The 14,309-nt window shown below is 50.8% G+C and overlaps 18 non-coding genes across 18 annotated transcripts; 9 read left to right on the top strand and 9 right to left on the bottom strand.

The window, feature by feature from the left end:
- Positions 1-757: 757 nt before the first annotated feature.
- trnal-cag (transfer RNA leucine (anticodon CAG)) lies at positions 758-840 on the bottom strand. The gene has a single exon. It is a non-coding gene; the product is annotated as a tRNA-Leu (tRNA).
- Positions 841-936: 96 nt separating this feature from the next.
- On the top strand, positions 937-1,010 carry trnam-cau (transfer RNA methionine (anticodon CAU)). Its single transcript has one exon. It is a non-coding gene; the product is annotated as a tRNA-Met (tRNA).
- Positions 1,011-2,215: 1,205 nt separating this feature from the next.
- On the bottom strand, positions 2,216-2,298 carry trnal-cag (transfer RNA leucine (anticodon CAG)). Its single transcript has one exon. It is a non-coding gene; the product is annotated as a tRNA-Leu (tRNA).
- A 96-nt stretch (positions 2,299-2,394) lies between these two features.
- trnam-cau (transfer RNA methionine (anticodon CAU)) lies at positions 2,395-2,468 on the top strand. The gene has a single exon. It is a non-coding gene; the product is annotated as a tRNA-Met (tRNA).
- A 1,208-nt stretch (positions 2,469-3,676) lies between these two features.
- trnal-cag (transfer RNA leucine (anticodon CAG)) lies at positions 3,677-3,759 on the bottom strand. The gene has a single exon. It is a non-coding gene; the product is annotated as a tRNA-Leu (tRNA).
- Positions 3,760-3,855: 96 nt separating this feature from the next.
- trnam-cau (transfer RNA methionine (anticodon CAU)) lies at positions 3,856-3,929 on the top strand. Its single transcript has one exon. It is a non-coding gene; the product is annotated as a tRNA-Met (tRNA).
- Positions 3,930-5,134: 1,205 nt separating this feature from the next.
- trnal-cag (transfer RNA leucine (anticodon CAG)) lies at positions 5,135-5,217 on the bottom strand. Its single transcript has one exon. It is a non-coding gene; the product is annotated as a tRNA-Leu (tRNA).
- A 96-nt stretch (positions 5,218-5,313) lies between these two features.
- Positions 5,314-5,387, top strand: trnam-cau (transfer RNA methionine (anticodon CAU)). Its single transcript has one exon. It is a non-coding gene; the product is annotated as a tRNA-Met (tRNA).
- A 1,205-nt stretch (positions 5,388-6,592) lies between these two features.
- trnal-cag (transfer RNA leucine (anticodon CAG)) lies at positions 6,593-6,675 on the bottom strand. The gene has a single exon. It is a non-coding gene; the product is annotated as a tRNA-Leu (tRNA).
- Positions 6,676-6,771: 96 nt separating this feature from the next.
- trnam-cau (transfer RNA methionine (anticodon CAU)) lies at positions 6,772-6,845 on the top strand. Its single transcript has one exon. It is a non-coding gene; the product is annotated as a tRNA-Met (tRNA).
- Positions 6,846-8,050: 1,205 nt separating this feature from the next.
- Positions 8,051-8,133, bottom strand: trnal-cag (transfer RNA leucine (anticodon CAG)). The gene has a single exon. It is a non-coding gene; the product is annotated as a tRNA-Leu (tRNA).
- A 96-nt stretch (positions 8,134-8,229) lies between these two features.
- Positions 8,230-8,303, top strand: trnam-cau (transfer RNA methionine (anticodon CAU)). Its single transcript has one exon. It is a non-coding gene; the product is annotated as a tRNA-Met (tRNA).
- A 1,205-nt stretch (positions 8,304-9,508) lies between these two features.
- On the bottom strand, positions 9,509-9,591 carry trnal-cag (transfer RNA leucine (anticodon CAG)). Its single transcript has one exon. It is a non-coding gene; the product is annotated as a tRNA-Leu (tRNA).
- Positions 9,592-9,687: 96 nt separating this feature from the next.
- On the top strand, positions 9,688-9,761 carry trnam-cau (transfer RNA methionine (anticodon CAU)). Its single transcript has one exon. It is a non-coding gene; the product is annotated as a tRNA-Met (tRNA).
- A 1,206-nt stretch (positions 9,762-10,967) lies between these two features.
- trnal-cag (transfer RNA leucine (anticodon CAG)) lies at positions 10,968-11,050 on the bottom strand. The gene has a single exon. It is a non-coding gene; the product is annotated as a tRNA-Leu (tRNA).
- Positions 11,051-11,146: 96 nt separating this feature from the next.
- Positions 11,147-11,220, top strand: trnam-cau (transfer RNA methionine (anticodon CAU)). Its single transcript has one exon. It is a non-coding gene; the product is annotated as a tRNA-Met (tRNA).
- Positions 11,221-12,424: 1,204 nt separating this feature from the next.
- trnal-cag (transfer RNA leucine (anticodon CAG)) lies at positions 12,425-12,507 on the bottom strand. The gene has a single exon. It is a non-coding gene; the product is annotated as a tRNA-Leu (tRNA).
- Positions 12,508-13,558: 1,051 nt separating this feature from the next.
- On the top strand, positions 13,559-13,632 carry trnam-cau (transfer RNA methionine (anticodon CAU)). The gene has a single exon. It is a non-coding gene; the product is annotated as a tRNA-Met (tRNA).
- Positions 13,633-14,309: the final 677 nt, after the last annotated feature.

Genomic DNA, 14,309 nt, shown 5'->3' with positions numbered 1-14,309 from the left:
CATGCTGGCTAATGCTACATGAAGGCAGCAATAGCATCCCTCTCATATGCATGTAACACGTGGCCACGTCCTCCTGAGGTTTTGTGAAGTTTCAAAGGCCATATTGCTGCACTGGCCCGGTCCTGAAGATTTGCCTTGTACAACGTTCGGAAGATTAGACCCTTCCGATCAGAGCAGGCCACACAACTCCTTGTCCAAGCTCTTTGTTTTCTCCAGACTGGACTACTGCTATGCTCCCTTGGCGGGTCTTCCGGCACGTACTATCAAGCCTCTGCAACTGATCCAGGATGCAGCAGCGAGACTGGTCTTCAACGAGCCAAAGAAAGCCCACGTCACACCTCTCTTCATAATTTTGCACTGGCTACCAATAGCTGTTCGCATCAGATTCAAGGTACTGATGTTTGCCTACAAGATAACCACTGGCTCTGCAGCAATATACCTAAAGTCGCTGGTGCAGACCTACGCTTGCTTTCTGCAAGTGAACGATGCCTCGTGGTGCCATCCCAAAGAGGCACAAAATCACTCTCAAGGACCTTTTCCTGGACTGTTCCCAGCTGGTGGATCGGCCTGCCTATCTCAATTCGAGCAGCGGAGGCTTTAACCCTTTTCAAAAAGTGTCTAAAAACTCATCCTTGTCTTCAACGCCTGCCCAATTAATACTGGCATTTGCCTAATGCGTCGTTTTGTCAAAGTTAACGCCCTGCTGGCCCAACGTAGCAGAAGACTGAAGTCTCTGTCTGCAGCCAAAGGATAGGTCTGTCAGAAGTGGGATTCGAACCCACGCCTCCAGGGGAGACTGCGACCTGAACGCAGCGCCTTAGACCGCTCGGCCATCCTGACACCCTTGCCTGGCTAGAGATGGCCTGTTCGAGCCGCACCTGAAACCAGGGACCTAGAAGCTACTTTTTCTCTGTTCGGGCCCCCTTTAGCCCACGGGCCTCGTTGGCGCAGTTAGGCAGCGCGTCAGTCTCATAATCTGAAGGTCGTGAGTTCGAGCCTCACACGGGGCAGGCTGGTTCTTTTTTTCTGATAACTGAGAGAGCTTAGACCAGGGGTGTCAAACTAAATTCCTTTAGGGCCCGAGCCCTGTAGAGTGTTGTTCCAACCCTTCTCAAACACACAAGGCATGTAGTTTTCAAATGAGCCTGAAGGGCATGATTAGTTGGATCAGGTGTGTTCTATCAGGCTTGAATCTAAACTCTGCAGGTCTCCGGCCTTCCAGGGACTGAGTTTGACACCCGTGGCTTAGAAAGAAAGAGTGAGGTTCTCTGTCCCCTTTCGTGTGGGTTTCCCTGTGTCTCCTGGGGGCAAAAGGCCACAGCTCCTCTTCAGGGCAGGTGAAATGATGCTTTGTGGAAAACTGTGAGGTTCCAGGTAAATTCCCTGAATCTCATCCAGCGACATTGCGTGTAGGCCCGTGCAATCCTTTTATTTACAGTGAAGTCAAAATTCTGCATGCATGCTGGCTAATGCTACATGAAGGCAGCAATAGCATCCCTCTCATATTCATGTAACACGTGGCCACGTCCTCCTGAGGTTTTGTGAAGTTTCAAAGGCCATATTGCTGCACTGGCCCGGTCCTGAAGATTTGCCTTGTACAACGTTCGGAAGATTAGACCCTTCCGATCAGAGCAGGCCACACAACTCCTTGTCCAAGCTCTTTGTTTTCTCCAGACTGGACTACTGCTATGCTCCCTTGGCGGGTCTTCCGGCACGTACTATCAAGCCTCTGCAACTGATCCAGGATGCAGCAGCGAGACTGGTCTTCAACGAGCCAAAGAAAGCCCACGTCACACCTCTCTTCATAATTTTGCACTGGCTACCAATAGCTGTTCGCATCAGATTCAAGGTACTGATGTTTGCCTACAAGATAACCACTGGCTCTGCAGCAATATACCTAAAGTCGCTGGTGCAGACCTACGCTTGCTTTCTGCAAGTGAACGATGCCTCGTGGTGCCATCCCAAAGAGGCACAAAATCACTCTCAAGGACCTTTTCCTGGACTGTTCCCAGCTGGTGGATCGGCCTGCCTATCTCAATTCGAGCAGCGGAGGCTTTAACCCTTTTCAAAAAGTGTCTAAAAACTCATCCTTGTCTTCAACGCCTGCCCAATTAATACTGGCATTTGCCTAATGCGTCGTTTTGTCAAAGTTAACGCCCTGCTGGCCCAACGTAGCAGAAGACTGAAGTCTCTGTCTGCAGCCAAAGGATAGGTCTGTCAGAAGTGGGATTCGAACCCACGCCTCCAGGGGAGACTGCGACCTGAACGCAGCGCCTTAGACCGCTCGGCCATCCTGACACCCTTGCCTGGCTAGAGATGGCCTGTTCGAGCCGCACCTGAAACCAGGGACCTAGAAGCTACTTTTTCTCTGTTCGGGCCCCCTTTAGCCCACGGGCCTCGTTGGCGCAGTTAGGCAGCGCGTCAGTCTCATAATCTGAAGGTCGTGAGTTCGAGCCTCACACGGGGCAGGGCTGGTTCTTTTTTTCTGATAACTGAGAGAGCTTAGACCAGGGGTGTCAAACTAAATTCCTTTAGGGCCCGAGCCCTGTAGAGTGTTGTTCCAACCCTTCTCAAACACACAAGGCATGTAGTTTTCAAATGAGCCTGAAGGCATGATTAGTTGGATCAGGTGTGTTCTATCAGGCTTGAATCTAAACTCTGCAGGTCTCCGGCCTTCCAGGGACTGAGTTTGACACCCGTGGCTTAGAAAGAAAGAGTTGAGGTTCTCTGTCCCCTTTCGTGTGGGTTTCCCTGTGTCTCCTGGGGGCAAAAAGGCCACAGCTCCTCTTCAGGGCAGGTGAAATGATGCTTTGTGGAAAACTGTGAGGTTCCAGGTAAATTCCCTGAATCTCATCCAGCGACATTGCGTGTAGGCCCGTGCAATCCTTTTATTTACAGTGAAGTCAAAATTCTGCATGCATGCTGGCTAAATGCTACATGAAGGCAGCAATAGCATCCCTCTCATATGCATGTAACACGTGGCCACGTCCTCCTGAGGTTTTGTGAAGTTTCAAAGGCCATATTGCTGCACTGGCCCGGTCCTGAAGATTTGCCTTGTACAACGTTCGGAAGATTAGACCCTTCCGATCAGAGCAGGCCACACAACTCCTTGTCCAAGCTCTTTGTTTTCTCCAGACTGGACTACTGCTATGCTCCCTTGGCGGGTCTTCCGGCACGTACTATCAAGCCTCTGCAACTGATCCAGGATGCAGCAGCGAGACTGGTCTTCAACGAGCCAAAGAAAGCCCACGTCACACCTCTCTTCATAATTTTGCACTGGCTACCAATAGCTGTTCGCATCAGATTCAAGGTACTGATGTTTGCCTACAAGATAACCACTGGCTCTGCAGCAATATACCTAAAGTCGCTGGTGCAGACCTACGCTTGCTTTCTGCAAGTGAACGATGCCTCGTGGTGCCATCCCAAAGAGGCACAAAATCACTCTCAAGGACCTTTTCCTGGACTGTTCCCAGCTGGTGGATCGGCCTGCCTATCTCAATTCGAGCAGCGGAGGCTTTAACCCTTTTCAAAAAGTGTCTAAAAACTCATCCTTGTCTTCAACGCCTGCCCAATTAATACTGGCATTTGCCTAATGCGTCGTTTTGTCAAAGTTAACGCCCTGCTGGCCCAACGTAGCAGAAGACTGAAGTCTCTGTCTGCAGCCAAAGGATAGGTCTGTCAGAAGTGGGATTCGAACCCACGCCTCCAGGGGAGACTGCGACCTGAACGCAGCGCCTTAGACCGCTCGGCCATCCTGACACCCTTGCCTGGCTAGAGATGGCCTGTTCGAGCCGCACCTGAAACCAGGGACCTAGAAGCTACTTTTTCTCTGTTCGGGCCCCCTTTAGCCCACGGGCCTCGTTGGCGCAGTTAGGCAGCGCGTCAGTCTCATAATCTGAAGGTCGTGAGTTCGAGCCTCACACGGGGCAGGCTGGTTCTTTTTTTCTGATAACTGAGAGAGCTTAGACCAGGGGTGTCAAACTAAATTCCTTTAGGGCCCGAGCCCTGTAGAGTGTTGTTCCAACCCTTCTCAAACACACAAGGCATGTAGTTTTCAAATGAGCCTGAAGGGCATGATTAGTTGGATCAGGTGTGTTCTATCAGGCTTGAATCTAAACTCTGCAGGTCTCCGGCCTTCCAGGGACTGAGTTTGACACCCGTGGCTTAGAAAGAAAGAGTGAGGTTCTCTGTCCCCTTTCGTGTGGGTTTCCCTGTGTCTCCTGGGGGCAAAAGGCCACAGCTCCTCTTCAGGGCAGGTGAAATGATGCTTTGTGGAAAACTGTGAGGTTCCAGGTAAATTCCCTGAATCTCATCCAGCGACATTGCGTGTAGGCCCGTGCAATCCTTTTATTTACAGTGAAGTCAAAATTCTGCATGCATGCTGGCTAATGCTACATGAAGGCAGCAATAGCATCCCTCTCATATGCATGTAACACGTGGCCACGTCCTCCTGAGGTTTTGTGAAGTTTCAAAGGCCATATTGCTGCACTGGCCCGGTCCTGAAGATTTGCCTTGTACAACGTTCGGAAGATTAGACCCTTCCGATCAGAGCAGGCCACACAACTCCTTGTCCAAGCTCTTTGTTTTCTCCAGACTGGACTACTGCTATGCTCCCTTGGCGGGTCTTCCGGCACGTACTATCAAGCCTCTGCAACTGATCCAGGATGCAGCAGCGAGACTGGTCTTCAACGAGCCAAAGAAAGCCCACGTCACACCTCTCTTCATAATTTTGCACTGGCTACCAATAGCTGTTCGCATCAGATTCAAGGTACTGATGTTTGCCTACAAGATAACCACTGGCTCTGCAGCAATATACCTAAAGTCGCTGGTGCAGACCTACGCTTGCTTTCTGCAAGTGAACGATGCCTCGTGGTGCCATCCCAAAGAGGCACAAAATCACTCTCAAGGACCTTTTCCTGGACTGTTCCCAGCTGGTGGATCGGCCTGCCTATCTCAATTCGAGCAGCGGAGGCTTTAACCCTTTTCAAAAAGTGTCTAAAAACTCATCCTTGTCTTCAACGCCTGCCCAATTAATACTGGCATTTGCCTAATGCGTCGTTTTGTCAAAGTTAACGCCCTGCTGGCCCAACGTAGCAGAAGACTGAAGTCTCTGTCTGCAGCCAAAGGATAGGTCTGTCAGAAGTGGGATTCGAACCCACGCCTCCAGGGGAGACTGCGACCTGAACGCAGCGCCTTAGACCGCTCGGCCATCCTGACACCCTTGCCTGGCTAGAGATGGCCTGTTCGAGCCGCACCTGAAACCAGGGACCTAGAAGCTACTTTTTCTCTGTTCGGGCCCCCTTTAGCCCACGGGCCTCGTTGGCGCAGTTAGGCAGCGCGTCAGTCTCATAATCTGAAGGTCGTGAGTTCGAGCCTCACACGGGGCAGGCTGGTTCTTTTTTTCTGATAACTGAGAGAGCTTAGACCAGGGGTGTCAAACTAAATTCCTTTAGGGCCCGAGCCCTGTAGAGTGTTGTTCCAACCCTTCTCAAACACACAAGGCATGTAGTTTTCAAATGAGCCTGAAGGGCATGATTAGTTGGATCAGGTGTGTTCTATCAGGCTTGAATCTAAACTCTGCAGGTCTCCGGCCTTCCAGGGACTGAGTTTGACACCCGTGGCTTAGAAAGAAAGAGTGAGGTTCTCTGTCCCCTTTCGTGTGGGTTTCCCTGTGTCTCCTGGGGGCAAAAGGCCACAGCTCCTCTTCAGGGCAGGTGAAATGATGCTTTGTGGAAAACTGTGAGGTTCCAGGTAAATTCCCTGAATCTCATCCAGCGACATTGCGTGTAGGCCCGTGCAATCCTTTTATTTACAGTGAAGTCAAAATTCTGCATGCATGCTGGCTAATGCTACATGAAGGCAGCAATAGCATCCCTCTCATATGCATGTAACACGTGGCCACGTCCTCCTGAGGTTTTGTGAAGTTTCAAAGGCCATATTGCTGCACTGGCCCGGTCCTGAAGATTTGCCTTGTACAACGTTCGGAAGATTAGACCCTTCCGATCAGAGCAGGCCACACAACTCCTTGTCCAAGCTCTTTGTTTTCTCCAGACTGGACTACTGCTATGCTCCCTTGGCGGGTCTTCCGGCACGTACTATCAAGCCTCTGCAACTGATCCAGGATGCAGCAGCGAGACTGGTCTTCAACGAGCCAAAGAAAGCCCACGTCACACCTCTCTTCATAATTTTGCACTGGCTACCAATAGCTGTTCGCATCAGATTCAAGGTACTGATGTTTGCCTACAAGATAACCACTGGCTCTGCAGCAATATACCTAAAGTCGCTGGTGCAGACCTACGCTTGCTTTCTGCAAGTGAACGATGCCTCGTGGTGCCATCCCAAAGAGGCACAAAATCACTCTCAAGGACCTTTTCCTGGACTGTTCCCAGCTGGTGGATCGGCCTGCCTATCTCAATTCGAGCAGCGGAGGCTTTAACCCTTTTCAAAAAGTGTCTAAAAACTCATCCTTGTCTTCAACGCCTGCCCAATTAATACTGGCATTTGCCTAATGCGTCGTTTTGTCAAAGTTAACGCCCTGCTGGCCCAACGTAGCAGAAGACTGAAGTCTCTGTCTGCAGCCAAAGGATAGGTCTGTCAGAAGTGGGATTCGAACCCACGCCTCCAGGGGAGACTGCGACCTGAACGCAGCGCCTTAGACCGCTCGGCCATCCTGACACCCTTGCCTGGCTAGAGATGGCCTGTTCGAGCCGCACCTGAAACCAGGGACCTAGAAGCTACTTTTTCTCTGTTCGGGCCCCCTTTAGCCCACGGGCCTCGTTGGCGCAGTTAGGCAGCGCGTCAGTCTCATAATCTGAAGGTCGTGAGTTCGAGCCTCACACGGGGCAGGCTGGTTCTTTTTTTCTGATAACTGAGAGAGCTTAGACCAGGGGTGTCAAACTAAATTCCTTTAGGGCCCGAGCCCTGTAGAGTGTTGTTCCAACCCTTCTCAAACACACAAGGCATGTAGTTTTCAAATGAGCCTGAAGGGCATGATTAGTTGGATCAGGTGTGTTCTATCAGGCTTGAATCTAAACTCTGCAGGTCTCCGGCCTTCCAGGGACTGAGTTTGACACCCGTGGCTTAGAAAGAAAGAGTGAGGTTCTCTGTCCCCTTTCGTGTGGGTTTCCCTGTGTCTCCTGGGGGCAAAAGGCCACAGCTCCTCTTCAGGGCAGGTGAAATGATGCTTTGTGGAAAACTGTGAGGTTCCAGGTAAATTCCCTGAATCTCATCCAGCGACATTGCGTGTAGGCCCGTGCAATCCTTTTATTTACAGTGAAGTCAAAATTCTGCATGCATGCTGGCTAATGCTACATGAAGGCAGCAATAGCATCCCTCTCATATGCATGTAACACGTGGCCACGTCCTCCTGAGGTTTTGTGAAGTTTCAAAGGCCATATTGCTGCACTGGCCCGGTCCTGAAGATTTGCCTTGTACAACGTTCGGAAGATTAGACCCTTCCGATCAGAGCAGGCCACACAACTCCTTGTCCAAGCTCTTTGTTTTCTCCAGACTGGACTACTGCTATGCTCCCTTGGCGGGTCTTCCGGCACGTACTATCAAGCCTCTGCAACTGATCCAGGATGCAGCAGCGAGACTGGTCTTCAACGAGCCAAAGAAAGCCCACGTCACACCTCTCTTCATAATTTTGCACTGGCTACCAATAGCTGTTCGCATCAGATTCAAGGTACTGATGTTTGCCTACAAGATAACCACTGGCTCTGCAGCAATATACCTAAAGTCGCTGGTGCAGACCTACGCTTGCTTTCTGCAAGTGAACGATGCCTCGTGGTGCCATCCCAAAGAGGCACAAAATCACTCTCAAGGACCTTTTCCTGGACTGTTCCCAGCTGGTGGATCGGCCTGCCTATCTCAATTCGAGCAGCGGAGGCTTTAACCCTTTTCAAAAAGTGTCTAAAAACTCATCCTTGTCTTCAACGCCTGCCCAATTAATACTGGCATTTGCCTAATGCGTCGTTTTGTCAAAGTTAACGCCCTGCTGGCCCAACGTAGCAGAAGACTGAAGTCTCTGTCTGCAGCCAAAGGATAGGTCTGTCAGAAGTGGGATTCGAACCCACGCCTCCAGGGGAGACTGCGACCTGAACGCAGCGCCTTAGACCGCTCGGCCATCCTGACACCCTTGCCTGGCTAGAGATGGCCTGTTCGAGCCGCACCTGAAACCAGGGACCTAGAAGCTACTTTTTCTCTGTTCGGGCCCCCTTTAGCCCACGGGCCTCGTTGGCGCAGTTAGGCAGCGCGTCAGTCTCATAATCTGAAGGTCGTGAGTTCGAGCCTCACACGGGGCAGGCTGGTTCTTTTTTTCTGATAACTGAGAGAGCTTAGACCAGGGGTGTCAAACTAAATTCCTTTAGGGCCCGAGCCCTGTAGAGTGTTGTTCCAACCCTTCTCAAACACACAAGGCATGTAGTTTTCAAATGAGCCTGAAGGGCATGATTAGTTGGATCAGGTGTGTTCTATCAGGCTTGAATCTAAACTCTGCAGGTCTCCGGCCTTCCAGGGACTGAGTTTGACACCCGTGGCTTAGAAAGAAAGATTGAGGTTCTCTGTCCCCTTTCGTGTGGGTTTCCCTGTGTCTCCTGGGGGCAAAAGGCCACAGCTCCTCTTCAGGGCAGGTGAAATGATGCTTTGTGGAAAACTGTGAGGTTCCAGGTAAATTCCCTGAATCTCATCCAGCGACATTGCGTGTAGGCCCGTGCAATCCTTTTATTTACAGTGAAGTCAAAATTCTGCATGCATGCTGGCTAATGCTACATGAAGGCAGCAATAGCATCCCTCTCATATGCATGTAACACGTGGCCACGTCCTCCTGAGGTTTTGTGAAGTTTCAAAGGCCATATTGCTGCACTGGCCCGGTCCTGAAGATTTGCCTTGTACAACGTTCGGAAGATTAGACCCTTCCGATCAGAGCAGGCCACACAACTCCTTGTCCAAGCTCTTTGTTTTCTCCAGACTGGACTACTGCTATGCTCCCTTGGCGGGTCTTCCGGCACGTACTATCAAGCCTCTGCAACTGATCCAGGATGCAGCAGCGAGACTGGTCTTCAACGAGCCAAAGAAAGCCCACGTCACACCTCTCTTCATAATTTTGCACTGGCTACCAATAGCTGTTCGCATCAGATTCAAGGTACTGATGTTTGCCTACAAGATAACCACTGGCTCTGCAGCAATATACCTAAAGTCGCTGGTGCAGACCTACGCTTGCTTTCTGCAAGTGAACGATGCCTCGTGGTGCCATCCCAAAGAGGCACAAAATCACTCTCAAGGACCTTTTCCTGGACTGTTCCCAGCTGGTGGATCGGCCTGCCTATCTCAATTCGAGCAGCGGAGGCTTTAACCCTTTTCAAAAAGTGTCTAAAAACTCATCCTTGTCTTCAACGCCTGCCCAATTAATACTGGCATTTGCCTAATGCGTCGTTTTGTCAAAGTTAACGCCCTGCTGGCCCAACGTAGCAGAAGACTGAAGTCTCTGTCTGCAGCCAAAGGATAGGTCTGTCAGAAGTGGGATTCGAACCCACGCCTCCAGGGGAGACTGCGACCTGAACGCAGCGCCTTAGACCGCTCGGCCATCCTGACACCCTTGCCTGGCTAGAGATGGCCTGTTCGAGCCGCACCTGAAACCAGGGACCTAGAAGCTACTTTTTCTCTGTTCGGGCCCCCTTTAGCCCACGGGCCTCGTTGGCGCAGTTAGGCAGCGCGTCAGTCTCATAATCTGAAGGTCGTGAGTTCGAGCCTCACACGGGGCAGGCTGGTTCTTTTTTTCTGATAACTGAGAGAGCTTAGACCAGGGGTGTCAAACTAAATTCCTTTAGGGCCCGAGCCCTGTAGAGTGTTGTTCCAACCCTTCTCAAACACACAAGGCATGTAGTTTTCAAATGAGCCTGAAGGGCATGATTAGTTGGATCAGGTGTGTTCTATCAGGCTTGAATCTAAACTCTGCAGGTCTCCGGCCTTCCAGGGACTGAGTTTGACACCCGTGGCTTAGAAAGAAAAGATTGAGGTTCTCTGTCCCCTTTCGTGTGGGTTTCCCTGTGTCTCCTGGGGGCAAAAGGCCACAGCTCCTCTTCAGGGCAGGTGAAATGATGCTTTGTGGAAAACTGTGAGGTTCCAGGTAAATTCCCTGAATCTCATCCAGCGACATTGCGTGTAGGCCCGTGCAATCCTTTTATTTACAGTGAAGTCAAAATTCTGCATGCATGCTGGCTAATGCTACATGAAGGCAGCAATAGCATCCCTCTCATATGCATGTAACACGTGGCCACGTCCTCCTGAGGTTTTGTGAAGTTTCAAAGGCCATATTGCTGCACTGGCCCGGTCCTGAAGATTTGCCTTGTACAACGTTCGGAAGATTAGACCCTTCCGATCAGAGCAGGCCACACAACTCCTTGTCCAAGCTCTTTGTTTTCTCCAGACTGGACTACTGCTATGCTCCCTTGGCGGGTCTTCCGGCACGTACTATCAAGCCTCTGCAACTGATCCAGGATGCAGCAGCGAGACTGGTCTTCAACGAGCCAAAGAAAGCCCACGTCACACCTCTCTTCATAATTTTGCACTGGCTACCAATAGCTGTTCGCATCAGATTCAAGGTACTGATGTTTGCCTACAAGATAACCACTGGCTCTGCAGCAATATACCTAAAGTCGCTGGTGCAGACCTACGCTTGCTTTCTGCAAGTGAACGATGCCTCGTGGTGCCATCCCAAAGAGGCACAAAATCACTCTCAAGGACCTTTTCCTGGACTGTTCCCAGCTGGTGGATCGGCCTGCCTATCTCAATTCGAGCAGCGGAGGCTTTAACCCTTTTCAAAAAGTGTCTAAAAACTCATCCTTGTCTTCAACGCCTGCCCAATTAATACTGGCATTTGCCTAATGCGTCGTTTTGTCAAAGTTAACGCCCTGCTGGCCCAACGTAGCAGAAGACTGAAGTCTCTGTCTGCAGCCAAAGGATAGGTCTGTCAGAAGTGGGATTCGAACCCACGCCTCCAGGGGAGACTGCGACCTGAACGCAGCGCCTTAGACCGCTCGGCCATCCTGACACCCTTGCCTGGCTAGAGATGGCCTGTTCGAGCCGCACCTGAAACCAGGGACCTAGAAGCTACTTTTTCTCTGTTCGGGCCCCCTTTAGCCCACGGGCCTCGTTGGCGCAGTTAGGCAGCGCGTCAGTCTCATAATCTGAAGGTCGTGAGTTCGAGCCTCACACGGGGCAGGCTGGTTCTTTTTTTCTGATAACTGAGAGAGCTTAGACCAGGGGTGTCAAACTAAATTCCTTTAGGGCCCGAGCCCTGTAGAGTGTTGTTCCAACCCTTCTCAAACACACAAGGCATGTAGTTTTCAAATGAGCCTGAAGGGCATGATTAGTTGGATCAGGTGTGTTCTATCAGGCTTGAATCTAAACTCTGCAGGTCTCCGGCCTTCCAGGGACTGAGTTTGACACCCGTGGCTTAGAAAGAAAGATTGAGGTTCTCTGTCCCCTTTCGTGTGGGTTTCCCTGTGTCTCCTGGGGGCAAAAGGCCACAGCTCCTCTTCAGGGCAGGTGAAATGATGCTTTGTGGAAAACTGTGAGGTTCCAGGTAAATTCCCTGAATCTCATCCAGCGACATTGCGTGTAGGCCCGTGCAATCCTTTTATTTACAGTGAAGTCAAAATTCTGCATGCATGCTGGCTAATGCTACATGAAGGCAGCAATAGCATCCCTCTCATATGCATGTAACACGTGGCCACGTCCTCCTGAGGTTTTGTGAAGTTTCAAAGGCCATATTGCTGCACTGGCCCGGTCCTGAAGATTTGCCTTGTACAACGTTCGGAAGATTAGACCCTTCCGATCAGAGCAGGCCACACAACTCCTTGTCCAAGCTCTTTGTTTTCTCCAGACTGGACTACTGCTATGCTCCCTTGGCGGGTCTTCCGGCCAAACTATCAAGCCTCTGCAACTGATCCAGGATGCAGCAGCGAGACTGGTCTTCAACGAGCCAAAGAAAGCCCACGTCACACCTCTCTTCATAATTTTGCACTGGCTACCAATAGCTGTTCGCATCAGATTCAAGGTACTGATGTTTGCCTACAAGATAACCACTGGCTCTGCAGCAATATACCTAAAGTCGCTGGTGCAGACCTACGCTTGCTTTCTGCAAGTGAACGATGCCTCGTGGTGCCATCCCAAAGAGGCACAAAATCACTCTCAAGGACCTTTTCCTGGACTGTTCCCAGCTGGTGGATCGGCCTGCCTATCTCAATTCGAGCAGCGGAGGCTTTAACCCTTTTCAAAAAGTGTCTAAAAACTCATCCTTGTCTTCAACGCCTGCCCAATTAATACTGGCATTTGCCTAATGCGTCGTTTTGTCAAAGTTAACGCCCTGCTGGCCCAACGTAGCAGAAGACTGAAGTCTCTGTCTGCAGCCAAAGGATAGGTCTGTCAGAAGTGGGATTCGAACCCACGCCTCCAGGGGAGACTGCGACCTGAACGCAGCGCCTTAGACCGCTCGGCCATCCTGACACCCTTGCCTGGCTAGAGATGGCCTGTTCGAGCCGCACCTGAAACCAGGGACCTAGAAGCTACTTTTTCTCTGTTCGGGCCCCCTTTAGCCCACGGGCCTCGTTGGCGCCAGTTAGGCAGCGCGTCAGTCTCATAATCTGAAGGTCGTGAGTTCGAGCCTCACACGGGGCAGGCTGGTTCTTTTTTTCTGATAACTGAGAGAGCTTAGACCAGGGGTGTCAAACTAAATTCCTTTAGGGCCCGAGCCCTGTAGAGTGTTGTTCCAACCCTTCTCAAACACACAAGGCATGTAGTTTTCAAATGAGCCTGAAGGGCATGATTAGTTGGATCAGGTGTGTTCTATCAGGCTTGAATCTAAACTCTGCAGGTCTCCGGCCTTCCAGCACCCGTGGCTTAGAAAGAAAGAGTGAGTTCTCTGTCCCCTTTCGTGTGGGTTTCCCTGTGTCTCCTGGGGGCAAAAAGGCCACAGCTCCTCTTCAGGGCAGGTGAAATGATGCTTTGTGGAAAACTGTGAGGTTCCAGGTAAATTCCCTGAATCTCATCCAGCGACATTGCGTGTAGGCCCGTGCAATCCTTTTATTTACAGTGAAGTCAAAATTCTGCATGCATGCTGGCTAATGCTACATGAAGGCAGCAATAGCATCCCTCTCATATTCATGTAACACGTGGCAATTCGAGCAGCGGAGGATTTAACCCTTTTTCAAAAAGTGTCTAAAAACTCATCCTTGTCTTTCAACGGCCTGCCCAATTTAATACTGGCATTGTGCCTAATGCGTCGTTTTGTCCAAATGTTAACGCCCTGCTGATCCAGGATGCAGCAGCGAGACTGGTCTCTTCAACGAGCCAAAAAGCCACGTCACACCTCTCTTCATAATTTTGCACTGGCTACCAATATAGCTGTTCGCATCAGATTCAAGGTACTGATGTTTGCCTACAAGATAACCACTGGCTCTGCACCCTTGCCTGGCTAGAGATGGCCTGTTCGAGCCGCACCTGAAACCAGGGACCTAGAAGCTACTTTTTCTCTGTTCGGGCCCCCTTTAGCCCACGGGCCTCGTTGGCGCAGTTAGGCAGCGCGTCAGTCTCATAATCTGAAGGTCGTGAGTTCGAGCCTCACACGGGGCAGGCTGGTTCTTTTTTTCTGATAACTGAGAGAGCTTAGACCAGGGGTGTCAAACTAAATTCCTTTAGGGCCCGAGCCCTGTAGAGTGTTGTTCCAACCCTTCTCAAAACACACAAGGCATGTAGTTTTCAAATGAGCCTGAAGGGCATGATTAGTTGGATCAGGTGTGTTCTATCAGGCTTGAATCTAAACTCTGCAGGTCTCCGGCCTTCCAGGGACTGAGTTTGACACCCGTGGCTTAGAAAGAAAGAGTGAGGTTCTCTGTCCCCTTTCGTGTGGGTTTCCCTGTGTTCCTGGGGGCAAAAGGCACAGCTCCTCTTCAGGGCAGGTGAAATGATGCTTTGTGGAAAACTGTGAGGTTCCAGGTAAATTCCCTGAATCTCATTCCAGCGACATTGCGTGTAGGCCCGTGGCAATCCTTTTATTTACAGTGAAGTCAAAATCTGCATGCATGCTGGCTAATGCTACATGAAGGCAGCAATAGCATCCCTCTCATATGCATGTAACACGTGGCCACGTCCTCCTGAGGTTTTGTGAAGTTCAAAGGCCATATTGCTGCACTGGCCCGGTCCTGAAGATTTGCCTTGTACAACGTTCGGGAAGATTAGACCCTTCCGATCAGAGCAGGCCACACAACTCCTTGTCCAAGCTCTTTGTTTTCTCCAGACTGGACTACTGC

Source organism: Carassius auratus, unplaced genomic scaffold, assembly GCF_003368295.1.
Source record: "Carassius auratus strain Wakin unplaced genomic scaffold, ASM336829v1 scaf_tig00021499, whole genome shotgun sequence".
Classification (NCBI taxonomy): Eukaryota; Metazoa; Chordata; class Actinopteri; order Cypriniformes; family Cyprinidae; genus Carassius; species Carassius auratus.
This window is presented reverse-complemented; position numbering and strand designations above follow the sequence as displayed.